This window comes from Otolemur garnettii, unplaced genomic scaffold, assembly GCF_000181295.1.
Source record: "Otolemur garnettii isolate 467f Iridium unplaced genomic scaffold, OtoGar3 scaffold00046, whole genome shotgun sequence".
In the NCBI taxonomy this organism is placed as follows: domain Eukaryota; kingdom Metazoa; phylum Chordata; class Mammalia; order Primates; family Galagidae; genus Otolemur; species Otolemur garnettii.
This window is the reverse complement of record NW_003852441.1, coordinates 2,837,364-2,842,300: the sequence shown is the minus strand read 5'-3', so window position 1 is coordinate 2,842,300 and position 4,937 is coordinate 2,837,364.

Here is a 4,937-nt window from a genome sequence, read left to right as displayed (position 1 = left end):
CAAATGGTGAATGAGGGTGGTGGATACCTTCTTTAGGGATGGACTTGGCAACCTCTTATTAGGCAGCTCTTCTCTGGTCCTTAGCTGTGTATCTAGAGTCTAGACAATGTAAACCACTTTGTAGACCAAGACCTATGTCTTCCTCATAGATTTCTCTTATTATGTCCCAGAGTATAATGTCAATTGTTTAAGTAAAGTTATCAGTTTATTTTAGAAATTGGTTATTCCTTCCTTTTTTTTTTTTTTTTTTTTGAGACAGAGTCTGACATTGTCACTCCTGGTAGAGTGCTATGGCATCATAGCTCAGACTCTTGGCCTCAAGTGATTCTCTTGCCTCAGCCTACCAGGTAGCTAGGACTACAGGTGCCTGCCACAACGTCCAGCTATTTTTAGAGGTGTGGTCTTGCTCTGGCTCAGGCTGGTCTCGAACCTGTGAGCTCAGGCAATCCACTGGCTTTGGCCTCCCAGAATGCTAGGATTACAGGCCTGAGCCCCCACGCCTGGCAGAAATTGGTTATTCCTTACCTACTTACAGATAGCAAGACTATCCTAACTGGAGTTAGTTCTTAGACAGTGTCTGAAAATAATGACATAAGTGGATATAGGTTATTGAAAGGATACAACTTCTTTTTCTAGTACTCCTGCTCTGTAAAATAGCAAAAACCGATTTTTTGTTGTTTTGAGACAAGGTCTTGCTCTGTTGCCCAGGCTGGGGTACAGTGAGAAGAGTACAGTGAGAAGATCACCACCCACAGTGGCTTTGAACTCCTAGGCTCATGTGATCCTCACACCCAGCTAATTTTTTTTAGTCTCACTTTGTCACCCTTGGTAGAGTGCTGTGGCATCACAGTTCACAGCAACCTCCAGCTCTTGGGCTTAAGTGATTCTCTTGCCTCAGCCTCCCAAGTAGCTGGGACTATAGGCGCCTGCCACAACACCTGGCTATATTTTTTTGTTGTTGTTGCAGTTTGACCCAGGCTGGGCTCGAACCTGCCACCCTCGGCATAGGGGGCTGGCGCCCTACCCACTGAGCCACAGGCGCCGCCCTGGAGTCATATCATAAAGACATATGAGCCAACATGAAAATGTTCTCTGGCCAAAGATGAGACAATATGAGTATCATAGAATGCAATGACTAATCCGGAAACCTTATATGGGTGTCCACAAAGTTCTTGGGTAATTTACTATGTTAAACTATTCTAAATTGCAAATGATCTTTTATGTCCACCCTACATAAAAATATGTAAGTTCCTAATCAAAGTATAAAACACCCTCCCAGGTCCAAGAAACAATGGATCACAATCCGAGGTATGTAGGACACCAACTCTTTATTCTGAAAATGTCAATTAAAGAGGAAGAATTAGGTATCTATCTTGTCTTTCTGGTTCAAATTATATAGCAGAGTAACCAGACATCTCTGATGAGTAGGGAAAGTTCTGCCTTATGAAAGAATTACACAGCTGTATATAAGTGCTATGTAAAAGAATGAGACAGAAACTTACCATTTTGCAACTTCTAGTTAATTAATGATTCAGGAAATACTCATGAAAACATTACATGAAAGGTTGATGGGGTTTTTTAAATAAAAGGAAGAGGCAGGTCTCGGTGGCTCACGCCTATCCTAGCACTGTAGGAGTCTGAGGACAGTGGATTGTCTTAGATCAAGAGTCCAGAGGCTAGCCTGAGCAAGAGTGGGACCCCGTCTCTACTAAAAATAGAAAAACCAGCTGGGTGTTGTGGCAGGCTCCTGTAGTCCCAGATAGTGGGAGGCCGAGGCAAGAGGATCACTCAAACTCAGGAGTTTGAGGTTGCTTTGAGCTATGACACCACAGCACTCTACTCAGAGTGACAGAGTGAGATTCTGTCTCAATAAAATGAGATACAATAAAAATAAATAAATAAAATAGGGCCGGGCACTGTGGCTCATGCCTGTAATCTGAGCACTCTGAGAGGCCAAGGCAGGTGGATTACCTGAGCTTACAGGTTCAAAACCAGCCTGAGCAAGAGGGAGACCCTGTCTCTAAAAATAGCCGGGCATCGTGGCAGGCACTTGTAGTCACAGCTACTTAGGAGGCTGAGGCAAGAGAATCAGTTGAGCCTAAGAGTTTGGGTTGTTGTGAGCTGTGAGCCATGGCATTCTACTGAGGGCAACAAAATGAGACTGTCTCAAACAAACAAACAAACAATAAATAAATAAAATAAAAGCAAGAGCCATTGTCATATTGCCATCTGAACTCACAGATCAATTGTAGAATCACCATCACCATGGGTCAGGTAATCAGAGAACAGGTGTCTCTTGATTTGACACAAAGTACAGACTATAAACCATGAAGTACTTCTTTCTTTCTTTCTTTCTTTCTTTTTTTTTGGAGACAGAGTCTCAAGCTGTTGCCCTGGGTAGAGTCCCGTGGCATCATAGCTCACAGCAACCTCCAACTCCTGGGCTCAAGCAATCCTCTTGCTTCAGTTTTACTATTTTTTAGTACAGACTGGGTCTTACTTTTTGCTTGGGCTGGTCTCAAACCTGTGAGCTCAAGCTATACACCTGCCTCGGCCTCCCAGAGTGCCAGGATTACAGGTGTAAGCCACCTCGCCTGGCCCATGAAGTATATTCTTTTCTCCAAAAGTTAGATCTGAGTCTGTACTTGAAGTGTATCAGAAACAGGGGGATAGAAGAATAACTTAAATAATATCCTGCGGAAACAAGAGAAAACCAGAATATAGAACATTCTTTATAACAACTAATTCCATTTTTTCAATGAATCCATTGATGAATGGGGGAAAGGAAATTAAATGCAGAATATTAACCAATTATAACGTGTGGACTTTCTTTAGATCCTGATTTAAATAGTTACTTTTTTTTTTTTGAGACAGAGTCTAACTATGTCACCCTCCTTAGAGTGCTGTAGTGTCACAGCTCACAGCAACCTCAAACTCTGGGGCTTAAGCGATTCTTTTGCCTCAGCCTTCCAAGTATCTGGGACTACAGGCACCTGCCACAACACCTGGCTATTTTCTTGTTGCAGTAGTCACTGCTGTTTAGCAGGCCCGGGCTGGGTTCGAACTTGCCAGCCTTGGTATATGTGGCTGGCACCCTACCCACTGAGCTATGGGTGCTGCTGATCCTGATTTAAATTAACCAACTGTAAAAAGACACTTTTGAGTCAGTTGGAGAAATTTCAATATGGACTGGGTGTTGAAGGACACCAAAGTATTACTGTTGTTGTTCATTTTGCTGGATGTGATGACAATGGCATTGTAGCTATGTGAAAAATGTCCATTTTCTTAAGAGCTGCATACCTAGGTAGGTAGGGGTGAAATAACCTAATGGCTGGCGTTTTCCGTGAAATACATCACACACATAAAAGATGTTAAGTGGGGATAGATGAAGCAAGTGCTGTAGAGCACAGGCTTGATAATTGCATTTAAGTAACAGGCATGGCTATAATCCTAGCACTCTGCAGGCTGAGGTTGGTAGATTGCCTGAGCTCAGGAGTTCAAGACCATCCTGAGCAAAGTGAGACCCCTGTCTCTACTAAAAACAAATTAGAGACTTAGCTAGGCATGGTGGTGTGTAGTCCCTGCTATTTAGTAGGCTGAGGAAGGAGGATCTCTTGAGGCCAGGAGTTTGAGACTGCAATGAACAATGATGACACCATTGCACTCTAGCCTGGGCAACAGAGTGAATTCCTGTCCTGTCTCAAAAAAAAAAAATTATGAGTGTTGATGAGGATGTGGAGAAATAAGAAGGTAAAATTGTATAGCTGTTGTGGAAAACAGTTTGGCAATTCTTCAAAAATTTAAACAAAAAATTATCATCTACCTCGGCAATTATGGGTATATACTCAAAGCAAGTGAAAACTGGCACTCAAACAGATATTCATTTGTTCCCCAGTGTTCATAGAAGCATTATTCACCATAGTCCTAAAATGGACAATGGAAGCAACCCAACTGTCTATGAATACCTGAGTGTATGAACAACATGTGGTAGACACATACCATGGAATACAAATTACCCATAAAGGAATCAGGTTCTGATACAACACGAACTTTGAAACATTGTTAATTAACATAAGCAGATACAAATTGACAATTATTGCATGATTTCATTTATAATAGTGAAATTCATAGAGTAGAATGGTGGTTGCCAGAGGCTGGAGAGAGAAGGGAATAGGGAGTTATTGCTTAAAGGGTACAGAGTTCCTGTTTGGGATGATGAAATAGTGCTGACAGATACACAATATTAGGAATGTAGCACTGCCACTGAATCGAACACTTACAAATGTTTAAAATGGAAATTTTATGTTTATTTTACCATAGCCTCAGTCTCCTGCGTAGCTGAGCTTATAGGCATGCACCACTATAGCCAGCTAATTTTTTAATTTTTTGTCTAGAGAAAAGGTTTCTCTCTTGCTCAGGATGGTCTGGAACTCAGGTAATCTTCTCACTTTGACATCCCAGAGTGCTGGGATTACAGGCTTGAGCCACCTGTCCTCCTCCCATCTTACCCCATCCATGCCCATATTGACTTTTACTAATGGAATTGCTACTTTTCTTTTTTTTTTGAGACAGCGCCTCAAGCTATTCCCCTGGGTAGAGTGCTGTGTCATCACAGCTCACAGCAACCTCCAACTCCTGGGCTCAAGCGAGTCTCCCGCCTCAGCCTCCCATGTAGCTGGGACCACAGGCGCCTACCACAATGCCTGGCTATTTTTTGGTTGCAGCCATCATTGTTGTTTGGTGGGCCCGGGCTGGATTCGAACCCGCCAACTTAGGTGTATGTGGCTGGCCCCTTAGCCGCTTGAGCCACAGGTGCTGAGCCTAAATATTTTATTTTTTATACTCTTCTTTTATAAGTTTTTTCCTGTTTAAAAAAATTTTTTTTTCTTTTCTCTGTCTCACTTTGTCACTTTGGTAGAGTGCTGTGTCATCACAGC